Source organism: Crocodylus porosus, unplaced genomic scaffold, assembly GCF_001723895.1.
Source record: "Crocodylus porosus isolate Cpor-Errol unplaced genomic scaffold, CroPor_comp1, whole genome shotgun sequence".
NCBI classification, from domain to species: domain Eukaryota; kingdom Metazoa; phylum Chordata; order Crocodylia; family Crocodylidae; genus Crocodylus; species Crocodylus porosus.
The window spans coordinates 68,651,154-68,663,572 of record NW_017728918.1 but is presented as its reverse complement, the minus strand read 5'-3'; positions in this window follow the sequence as shown (position 1 = coordinate 68,663,572).

Genomic DNA, 12,419 nt, shown 5'->3' with positions numbered 1-12,419 from the left:
GGACATTCACTTTTGATTCAGGAAATGCAGCCACACGCCTGCAGTGGCTCAGGCCAGAAGCCGGAGGGCTCTAGGGCATGCCTCCCAGCCACTGCCAAGAGGAAGGGACTGAAGCTCCAAGGTTTTCCCCGTCTTCCTGCTCCAGTGGAGGGGGCATGTCTGGCCCCAGCCTCGGGTTAGTACGCTGGAGGGTGGGAGTTTAAATCCCCTCCCTGGCCCACAGGGGACCCCAACCCAGGTCTGCCTGGGTTGGGGGGCAGTGCCTGCCAGGCTTCTGCCTCCTCCCCACCGCACCCTGCTTGAGGCTGTCAGGCCGAGGAGGGGTGGGTGGGGAAAAAGATAGTGGCACTGAATTCATAAAAGCCTGAACAGGAATAGTCCATTCTCTGAAGCGAGCATGTATTGAACACAGCAATTTGCAACCTCAGGCACACAGCAAAGAACAAACAAAAGTCTTCACTTAAGCTAAGTTACAGCCCAGTAAAGCACAGTGAGAGCACACACAACTTAGTCTAACTTACTCTAATGTAAACCTTGAAGACAAGAAAAAGCCTTGCATAAAACTTATGTAATCCTGAGAGCAGAGTGTCTCATTACAGCCAGGTATTCAGAAGGTCCTTCTTGGGGAATCAGGAGGTGGTCTTAGGCACTAGAGTGGAGATGCCACACACCTCATCTCTACTTGGGATTTTACAGGCACACTTCACCGCCTTGTCCCCTGTGGGTATCTTGACATTAGTATGCTTGTCACCTATAGCACCTTTGGCAGGACGCTCATGCATTCAGTGTCTTTTATCTCTTCTTAGGTAAGTATTCCAGTCTCCCACCTTTTACAAGTTCTGCTTTATAATGTAAATGTAGTTCTCTGCTTTATTTGGTCATATCAGCCCAAGCAGTCCCTTTCTTGTTCCCTTACTCCATCTCCAGTAGATATATGTGATGATTGTATCAGGTCTTTGCCAACACCTCCCACCTCTCAGTCTGGTCCTGCAGGGCTTGGCTCTATGCTCACAGGTGGTAGGGGACCAGTCCCTCCAGGCTGCCCGGACCCCATCTGGGGTTTGCCTAGGAGAGCAGTCCCTCTGAGGCTCTTGCCCACCTGTGCCCTGTTCGAGCAGAGAGAAGGGCAAGTGGCCAGCACACTGACCTGGGGAAGCGGGGAGTAAAGCCCCTCCAAGACCCCCAGACCCCACCTGAGGTTTGCCTGGGGGTGGGACAGTCCCTCTCAGGCTGTTGCCCTCTCCCACACCCCACCGCTCACCCTTGCCCTCGCCCCCTCTGCTCCAGAGGGGAAAAGTCTGGCAGGGTCACCCCTTCTCCTTCCCCCCCTGCCCCCTGGTAGACCCAGCTGTGGTCCTCAGCTGGGTTTCTTACCTCCACCCTCTTGTTAGCCAGCCCTCACTACTCCAACTAGGGAGCTGAGGGGCAGGGCCAACCCTGATCTCTGGAGCAGACAGCACAGCACAGCCCAGCCTGCCCAGCCCAGGGCTGCAAATCATCCTGGGATGCTGGGGCACTCCGATTCAGCTTGAACTAGGAAGGGGTCTGGGACAGAAGTTTCATAAACTGGTCTGACCTAAATTAGTTAAATCTGATACTACATTCAACCAGGTTTATCGTAAACCAGTTTTGGCCATTTTGAAACTGGTTTATATGCACTGAACATCTGTTGTTACAGGTTTAAACCAGTTTGTGATCAGCTCACTTAAACCAGTTTATGTATAACTTCTGTCCCTAGCTACTAAGACTTATCCTCAGTGGGAGCTGCAGATGCCCATTTCTTCTCAGGATCCAATTCTCTCCCCTGGAGTCCAATTCAGTTTAATGGGGACATAAGGAAGGTTATTAAAAATACCAATCCTATCTGTTACTTACTGAGGTAGCCTTAAATGGGGTGTCCATGTCTGCATCTACATAGCATTCAAAACTCTTCTAAAGCAAGGGTATCAGAAAAAGGCACACAGAAAATATAATGGCAGCATGCAAACGTTAAGTACACATAATAATCATAATAAAAAAGACACTGAACTGAGTGAATTGCTGCTCTTTCAAATTTGACTTGTTTCTCTTTCCTCAGAAGAGAGTATAACATAAATCAGTTTGAAGTTTCCAGTTTCAGTCATTTTTTGAGTTATGCAAGCACACAGTTTTAACATGTAACATATGGGAGAAGTGCACTTTTTATACTTGCAAAGTTCAAGGGGCTGAATTTTTTGTTGAAACTTAAATTAAAAAATCTTTTTGGATTGCATCAAGGGATCTTTCAGCCCCAGCAGAGTGTGTTTTGAGAAAGTTACAAGAAAATGAAGAGTGAGAAGGAAGAAGACAGGCTGGAAAAAAAAAATCACATCTCAACCATAATGTCAACCTTTCTAATCAAATGTCAGACTTTTGTCCCACTGGGGTACTGCTGCTATTTTGAAGCACACGGGTACTGAAATGGGAAGCTGCTCACTGTGTTAAAAAAATTACAAATGAAATAATATTTTCCTTAGTGGTAACCTGTTTGGTATCATTAGGCTGGCACCTGTAAAAAACCAACCAAACAAAACCCTTCCCCTATTACATTGTACATCATATGTTTACAGGAAGAACCCAAAGAGAAACCACTTAGTTGGATTTCTATGGTTTTTTCCTGACCAGAGACATAAAGGAAGTATCTTTTCTTACTCTATGTAGATAGATATTGGGTAGCATTTATGAAATACAGCTTTAAAATACTGTTGATACATTTTATCACACAACGTTGTAAGAAAAAGCTTCATATAGTCTTTGCTTAAAAAGCCCCTTGACGTTATATTCAAACTACAGTTCTATCCCTTTTCACACTGAAGATTAGCCATACGAAGATTCACATTTAAATCTGCCACACAGCTGCATCACAGAATACAAGACACCTTGTCCTATATCATTTCACAATAGCGATTTCAAGTCATAGGCGACTGGTAGGGAAGGGGGCACCCTCTACTGCTGCTGCCCACAAACTGTGCCCTCCCAGTCTCAGGAAGCACCAGTTACCTATGTTTCAAGTAAATTCAATATTGTCCACAACTACCTTGGTTTCATGCACACTGTTGCCAGATCTTATCTAGTTTCTCACAAGATGCTGTTCTGGACTGCATTATCCTGAACATTACTGCCATCGTGAGTCAACTTGCAATACAATTACATTTTCAGGCTCCTGTAGCACCATGACACCCACAAGCATGAAATTGTGTTAACATTTCTAATACAATGCTGGGCTGACCTAAAATGAGCCTCTGGAACGCACGTGAAATATCCCGAACTCTCTCTAATTTGCAAGAGTTCCATGAGTACAATTAAAAAAATCTGACATAGACCCTGAAATACAATATTCTCAGACTACACAGTTATTATTACCATTATTTATTATAGTGGTACCTCATTGTCCCAGTCGGGATTTGGATCCTAATGTGCTTCTGAAATAACCAGGGACACAGTTACATGCTTTTTTCATTCCAAAAGCTTTCGCTTTGACTCTACCTTACAAAATGTTGACTCTTGGGTCTATGAACACAGATGACTGGAGAGCAGCATATACCAGTCATGTGCATGCAAATTACTCAGTTTATCCATGCATGTTCAACAATCTACATGTACAATGCTCACACACCTGCATTCTGCTAACCATGTCCTGTCTGTCCAGACAGGCCCAGAATTGCTTAGCTTTGTGGTACTTATCACCTAACAAAACGGCTGTAACACTAACATATAGACATAAAATGAAATTAAAACAAGAATTCATCAATAAAAGCTGAGACAATTGCCTTTCCTGGCAATTAGTGATTAGTTTAGAAACCCCAAGCAAGGCCAGCCCTTATGTGTCAGGAGATTACTAGTCTACACTATATATATAGAAAACAAACAAAAAAATCCTTAAATTATTTATGAATCCAGTATTGTCAACACCACACAATCAAAAACTGTGAGTTGGATCTCCCCCAAAATCATGAAAAATTACCATATGAAAAGAATTAGTAAATATTGGCTTTCTTGTACTTGTCTGCTGGTTTCTCCGCCTGTAGAGTACATGTGGTTCATGCTTTTAAGGTTTTCTCTGCAGTCACAGGGCACAGACAGAAGTGACAATTTTCACCTGATGTGGCCCCTGAAAGCACACTACAACCACGAACAAACAGAACTGCACAGCTGCAAAACACTTTAAAAGGCCTGATCCCACAAAAACCATTGTATGAGGGTTCAGACAAAGAACAGAACAGAAGTTCAAAACACGGCATGGTCTGTAACTTGTGTCTGTGTTGCCTCCCAGCCTTGAGCTGTTTTCAGAATGAGGGGGGAAAGGAGCAGAGGAAGTTCAGTTTAGGGGTTTTTCAGCCCCTACTGGAAGGTGAGGTGGGTGAATTGGACCCCCGCTCCCCACCAGGAGCAGGCTCCAAAACACCCACCCCACCCTCCAGCACTGGAGCCTCCAGTAGAGGGAGCTCCTAGTACGAGCTCCCTCTGCTTCCTTTCCCTCCTCCCATTCTGGAAACAGCAACAGGCTGGCAGGGAGGAAGGGCTGCTGCTAGGGGAAAAAAGCTGCAGGCTGCCAGCCAATAGCTAAATTCACCTCCCCCCTTGAACCAACAGTGAACTTCTGTTTAGTCTGTAGGATCCTCATAACTCAGAACACTTCCTGCAAAGTGTTCTCAGTTACTGTAGGGAGCTGCACTTCTGTCTACACCCAAAGGGTCACATCCACCAAGGGGGTCTTAAGTGGGTCTCATATACCACAGAAGGCCTTGTGAAAGCTCTCTACCAGACCCTTTGGCAGAGGTTACTGACAGACCCTTTAGGCCAGATAATGATGCAGTTTAAATTGGTGGACATTTGGAATAATTTCACTTTATCATTGATTTATTTAGGCACCAGTGCTGAAAATACATGTGTGCATACTCAATTATGAACATACATATGAGTGTTTGCAAAACCATTTGTCATATGTATGGCAAGATGCTTATTGTTCCTGCAAACCCTTTATGGGCTGAAGCAGTTTATAAAGGGCTCCTAGTTCTCCAATCTGAGTAAAATTCCCCTAGTGGATAACCTGTAGAAGACAGCTGCAAAGTTTTATCCCCTGCCATTCAAATGGAGTTTATGCCCCTAAGGCACAGACAGAAATGGAGCTCCTGGGTCTAACTCATGGTGCTTCACAGAAAGTGCTATGAGTTAGACCGATCCTTCTGACCCAACAGACATTAGCTGTTGGGTTGGGAGAGTGGATGACCAAGCTCCAATTTGGAGCTGATCCAGGGAGAGAGCGCCCCCCCTGCCATTCTGTTTCAGGATAGGAGGGGGAGAAGAGAGATCTATTCTGAGGTTTCCCTAGTCACAGTGGAGTTGGGGGGGTAGGGGGGCTCCAAACCACCCACCCCACCCTTCAGTGCTGGCTGGGCAACCCCCAGAATGATTTCCATCTGCTCCCTTCCACGCCTCCCATTCTGAAAACAGTGCCAGGAGCAGCACCGGGCTGCTTCAGCCAAGCCCTGCTCCCAGCATGTGCAGACAGAATTTAATGAAGGCACTCTCCTTTGGATTGTCATGGGATTGGGACCTTTTAAAGCCCTCTGAAGCTCTGCACTTGTGTTTGGTCATGGCTGTAAAGTGCTTTTGGGGGCCAGATCAGGTGAAAATTGTCACTTCTGTCTGCACCTTTAGTGACTCTTGATTGGATCTATTTCCCTCAGTGGATTTGCATAGATGTAACTGATTGGAGCCTGGGAAACAATTAGAATACAGCTAGTTTTTTTTGTGGCTATGCTGACATTACAATGTGAGAAGAATAAGGAGATACAGACTTTTTTTCTTTCTTTCCTAAAACTTATGTATGTTCCTTTGAATGCGCCCTGCAAGCAGACCTGTTGGAGTAAGAACAAATTTTACCCTCTTGTCACAGCAGAGCCTCATTTCAGTTTTAAAGAACATGACTGAAACCTCTGTTTCAACAACATTTAACCGTAGTAATACATAAATTGTGAGTCATGCTAAGCTGTTTTGTGGTAAAACAGTAAGTGTATTGGTAAACAAGCAAATGTGTTTGTTATGATATATTTTTGCTGAATGCTACTCATTGTAATGAAGCACCTCATTCTGGAGCACTTAGTTACTGTCTAAACAGACTCATCTTCCACAGTAGTATTTTTCAAGATAAGTAGACTTGGCATAATTCAATTTTTATTTTTTTATAATCTCAATGGCTAAAATTTATGTTTATTTTAAAGCATTTCTTCCAATTTTTATCCATTTAAATTTGCAGGATTGCACAGAATTAAGGGAGTGGGGGAAGACAATTTAGTAATGACAGTATACTGTTAAAAGCATTATAAAAATCACATGTTAAAATATATAAAAGTAAATATACATACATTAGTAAAGCATACCTGCTTTAAAACATTCTGTCCATTCATCAGGAAAAAGCCGGGCAGGCAAGGGCCTGAAGAGGAAGGTAGTGCACTCTGGACCTCTGGGAACATGGGAAGAGGAAGCAGCCACCCAGCCCGGGTCGGAAAGCAGCTCGTCCCCGCCCCCTGCATCTCCTTAGGGTGTGAGTCCCACCTAGTGAACACCAGCCGAGGGGTGGCCCAGCCCCTTCTTGACAGTCTTGGCCTCCCACCCCTGCAGGCAGCACAGGGGCAGTGGCTGGGCCCCTGGGGCACCCCTGCGCACCCTGCCCTGAGCACACAAGGGCCAGGCCAGGCAGAAGCCCTGAGAACACAGGGAGAGGCAGTATGATCAAGGCAGGGCACATGGGGGTACCCCTGGGGCCCAACTGCTGCCCGCAGCCTGGAGATTTTAAAATATTTCTTAGTTACCTACAATGATTCAGTAGCTTGTTTGGGAAAATAGATATGAGAAGTTCTGCACTGTCCTCCTATATTGTACATCTACACATAGACCATTAATAGGGTTGGATGAAAAAGGAAGAAAGGTAAAAAATATGACAGCCATCTCTGAATGTCTCAACTGAAGTTGGATGATAGCCAAGCTTTAAAAGGGTTCAAGGTTAGATATGATTCAGATAATCTTCTGAAAGCTAAGATAACTTCAGTAAATTTCTTTGGTGAAGTCATTTGTATTACTTGTTTCCAGTCAAAGCAAAATACTATGAGACCAGCCCCTCCTGGATATTTTGGCATTGCTGCTTTAAACCTGTTCAAGCCCAGAAAGTTCACAGGTCATACCCATTTTTTGTAAATTAACCATAAGCCATTTGTTCCCTGCCTATTCTTTCTAGCTCTCTCTCTTGATACAAACTCAGTGACTGAACTGAATATTTTACTTAGCCTTTTGTCAACATCCCATTATTTTGGACCAACTGCCTCATCCTAGACTGAAACAAAGTCAGTGGCTTTGTCTAAAACAGGAAAGAGGTAAGGTGTGTCTTTAAACCGATCTGATTGAAGGTCGCTTCAGACCGGAAATAAGGAAAAATTTCTTTACAAGTCGAGTGCCAAGGGTTTGGAACAGGCTCCCCCAGAGGTGGTATAAATCACCCACCCTGGTGTTCTTCAAAAAGCATTTTGAAGCCCACCTTGCTGGGGTCATCTGACGGCAGCAGTCTTTCCTGCCCAAGTGCAGGGGAGCTGGACCTGATGATCTTATAAGGTCCCTTCCAGCCCTTAACATCTATGAATCTATGAATTTATGAATCTATGTTTATACCAGGATCTGTCATTATGAACATTTCTTCTGGTATAAGAGTTGATTTTTCAGTTTGGCTTAAGTCACTTGGGAAGAGGTTTAAGCAAAGCTGAAAAAGCTGCTTTTCATACCAGCATCACTGTGCAGAGGGGGGTGTTGTAATACTGTATAATGTGCTCCTTGTAGACAACCCGTTCACCTGAATAATCCGACTGCAAGTCACTTTGAACTCTACTCAGTTCATCCAAGACTCGCTGTTTTATCACAGTACCTCCTACGTGCTGAGGAACTCATCTCATCAAAGAACAGAAGACAGGAGCTCAGTGGATCCAGGCCCCATTTGAAAAGGGAAAAGGGAACTCTCTTGTTATCCTTGGGACATGTATGGAGCAGTGGGCTGGGGGAGGGCCAGTGAATCACTGTTCTCATGAGAAGCGCACTCGCATTATGGGGACACATGCAGCACAGTGGGCTTGTAGGAGCTAGTGAATCATGCTTCTTCTGAACTGTGAAATGTCACAGGAAGATTTTGTTTTCACAAGAGAGACGCTGGCCTTTTACTACGACAGTGCTCTTATAAGCTACAGATTTCCAGGGGCTTAATTATTCCTTGGCAGTTCAGGATTGTGACTTTTCCTCTTAGTAAAATAACTAGGGGTGGGTGACTAGGGCAGTGCTCATTTTGAAGGAGGCTCAAGAATGGCTGCTGCCCTGGCCTCTGTTGCCACACTGGTACAGGAACTGCTTGTTCTGCCTCTGTTCCCTCCCAACTTTCTGTAGGCATTTTCACTTAGAGCTTCCTGACCAGAAGACTCCTATTCTGCCTCTTCTATCTCAGTGCTGGAGCTGCCTTGGTGCCTACTAAACTGGAAAGCAAAGGGTGGTTTAATTTTTCTTATAGGGATGGACTTATGGTCTTGCTTGATCACCAACCAAAAACCGATGTGCACAGGACCTGTTGGGCAAGAAGGTACAGGGTGCACAGTCATCTTCCATAACACAGGGTGTTTACATCTTTTCATGTGGCAGCTGTTTAGTAAGTTAAATACTGTGAATCTTCTTCACCGCAATTCTGTGCTGCCTAATCATAAGCCATGAATAATGGTAAGCGAGCAAATATGTGTACTTTTTCTATTGTTAAAAGCCAGAGGACACATGGTGAGGTGTCCTGCTCTCTGGGTCTCTGTACTGACGCTGTGTTTTTCTTGAGTCCATCCCTGAGAAGCATGCCTTGCTCACCCCCTCTTATGCCACACAGACTAAGGTTACCATATTTCCAGTTCCAAAAGAGATGACACCTGTTTGGGGTACACCTCACCCCCAACTCACAGCCCCCTGGCCCTGCCAGTACCCCTCATCTGCAGCCCCGCCACCCCTGCTGCTGCCCCTCACTCCTGACCCACAGCCCCTTGGCCCTGCCAGTGCCCCTCACTCCCAACCCACAGTCTCTTGCCACCCCCATGGGCTATGCTGGTGCCCCTTACTCCCAACCTGTAGCCCCCTGGCTCTGCCAGTGCCTCTCACTCCTGACTCACAGTTCCCTGGCCCCACAAGCCATGGCGGTGTCCCTCACTCCCAAGCCTCAGCCCTGCCATCCCTACTGGTGCCCCTCACTCCTGACCTGCACCCCCCAGGCCCTGCTGGTGCCCCTTACCCCCCACCCACAACCCACTGGGCCCTGCTGGTGCCCCTCGCTCCCCACCAGCATCCCCCTGCTCCCTCTAGCCCTGCTGGAGGGGGACCCCAGCTGCCCCTGTCCCACCTCAGTTCATGTGGGTGGCAGCGGAGTAAGTCCAATTCCAGCTCGGGCTGGAACAAGGAGGAGGGGAGGCTTCTGGCACCCCCTGCCCTGGGCTGGGGCTCCCATGCTGTGCCAGGAGGCCTGGCCATGGCTGCCACCCTGCTGCTACTGAAGGGCCCCCGCCCCTCTCCTCATTGGAAAGGCTGGCGCCTCCCTCCCAGCCTCCCTGCCCTGCCACAACCTCAGCACCCAACCACAAATGCATACACAGAGCCCCCCAGTTTGGGGGCCCTGGGTAGTCTCCATCAAGTCTGCTGATGTGCTGTAATTACAATGTTCCAGCATGCTACCGGGTCACATGTATTCAGCGTCCCATGTTTCAAAATGGCAGTGGGGGTGCTTTAACTAAAACATAGGACACTGAATACATGTGATACTGGGGAATTTTAATTAGAGTGCCTGTCTGAGCCAGGGGGCTGGGGGGAAGTCAGGTGCCTTTCATTTTAATCCGGGATTCAGGGGGTTTTAATCTGAGAATTTGCGATTTATCAGGGAAAACCAGGATCCCTGGTGATAGCACCGATCCTATCTCAGAGTCTTCTTGTTTTTCAGGCATAGATAGCCAATACAAAAGCAATGTTTTTTCCTCTAACACTTTTCACCCCAAGGTCTACTGTGACTCACTAGCTACTTCTAAATAGGGAGAGAAAGATCCAGGTAGTTAACCAAAGACTGTGGCACTGGTATCATCGGGAAGGTTTTGGCTTCCATGACCACAGCCCGCTCTTTGGCGAGAGAGTCAGCAAGCTGCTAGGAAGAGCTGGCCTCCACCTCTCTCTGCTGGGGAGGAGGCTCTTCTTAGCCAGACTGGCTGATCTGCTCCACTGGGCTTTAAACTAAGCCTGCTGGGGGATGGGGGGACTACTGCTACTGCTGGCCCGCAGAGCAACCCTTGGAAAGCCAGCAGGCCAAGGCACTTGGCCCAATGGCACACTTGTCTACCTATACATAAATGCCAGGAGCTTAGGGAATAAGTAGAAGGAACTTGTTCTACTGCTTAACACAAATAATTATGATGTCATAGGGATAACAGAGACCTGGTGGGACTCCACCCATGACTGGACCACAGCTATAGATGGCTATACCTTGTACAGGAGAGATTGAGTAGATAAAAGGGGCAGGGATGTAGCTTTCTATGTCAAGGAAAGCTACATGTCCCTGCAAGCTGATGTTGGCGACCAGGATGCGTGACTGGAGACCCTCTGGGTTAAAATCCGTGGAGTACATGGCACAGGGGACACAACAGTGGGAGTCTACTACAGACCTCCCACCCAAAGTCAAGAGCCTGACCAGGAGTTTGCCCGGGAACTTGCTGAGGCCGCATGCTCCAGGACCATGGTTGTCATGGGTGACTTCAATTACCCAGACATCTCACGGGAGGATCAATCAGCAAAATCTGAGCGGTCGCAAAGCTTCCTATCATGAGTGGATGACCTCTACCTGATTCAAGAAGTCTACAGGCCAATGAGAGGTAAAGGGCTGCTCGACCTGGTACTGGCTACTGGGGATGACCTAATTGGCGACCTAATGATTGATGGGAAGCTGGGTGACAGCGACCATGAGCTGATCACCTTCATCATCCACTGTAAAGCTGGCAAGTCAGTCAGCAATACAGAAGTCCTTGACTTCAGGAAAGCCAAATCTGACAAGCTCAGGAGGCTTGTCAGTGAGGCCCTAAGGAACCATGACCCCAGGGGGAGAGGAGTCCAGGAAGAGTGGTTGCTCCTCAAGGGAGTGATCCTCAATGCACAAGCTAATTAGTATTCCATCTCGGAGGAAATGCAGCAAGAGGGCACAGCAGATCCCCTGGCTCTCCAGGGATCTAGGAGACCTACTGAGGTTACAAAGAAAGGCCTACAAAGGATGGAGGATGGGATTCACCTCCAAGGAGGAATATTCTGCACTGGTCCGGTCCTGCAGGGAGCAAACCAGGAAAGGCAAGGCTGCAACTGAACTCCAACTAGCTTCAAGCATCAAGGACAATAAAAAGTCCTTTTTCAGATATGTAGGGAGCTGGAGGAAAAGCAAGGGCAACGTTAGACCCCTGCTGAACCAGATGGGACAACTGACGCCTAGGAAAAAGCCAACCTATTAAATGGGTGCTTTGCGTCAGTCTCTCTCATCAGTCCCATGGGACGCCCATGCCCACTATAGGACAAGGAGGTTTGGGTGAGGGAGATCCCCTGACTTCCATCAATGCTGACCTCGTGAAGGAACACTGTGAGAGGCTGGATATCTTCAAGTCAGCCATCCCTGACAATCTACACCCCAGGGTACTCAAGGAGCTGGCGGGCATCATAGCCCAGCCTCTGGCATGGATTTTTAAAAACTCCTAGCACTCCAGTATAGTGCTTGAAGACTGGAAGAAAGCCTATGTGGTGCCTATCTTCAAGAAAGGGAGGAAAGTGGATCCGGCTAACTATAGGCCTGACCTCTGTCCTGGGCAAGGTCTTAGAAAAGTTTATTAAAGAGGGCATCCTTAATGGACTGGTTGATGCTAACATCTTGAGGGATAGCCAGCATGGGTTTGTTGCGGGTAGGTCTTGCTTGACCAATCTCAGTACCTTCCACAACCAGGTGACGTATCACCTGGACAAGGGGGAAGAGATTGATGTTGTATATCGTGACTTCAAAAAAGCCTTTGATCTGGTATCCCATGATCACCTCTTGGTGAAACTGGCTAATTGTGGCCTTGGGTCCACCACGATCCGCTGGCTGGGAAATTGGCTCCATGGTTGGACCCAGAGGGTTGTGATTGATGGAAGTCAATCATCATAGTGCCCCATGACGTGTGGGGTCCCCAAAGGCTCTGTCCGTGTACCCATATTGTTCAACAGCTTCATTAATGATGTGGACATTGGAGTCAGAAGCGAACTGGCCAAGTTCGCTGATGACACCAAACCTGGGGGCGAAGCATCCACACCAGAAGACAGGTGGACAATTCAGGCTGACCTGG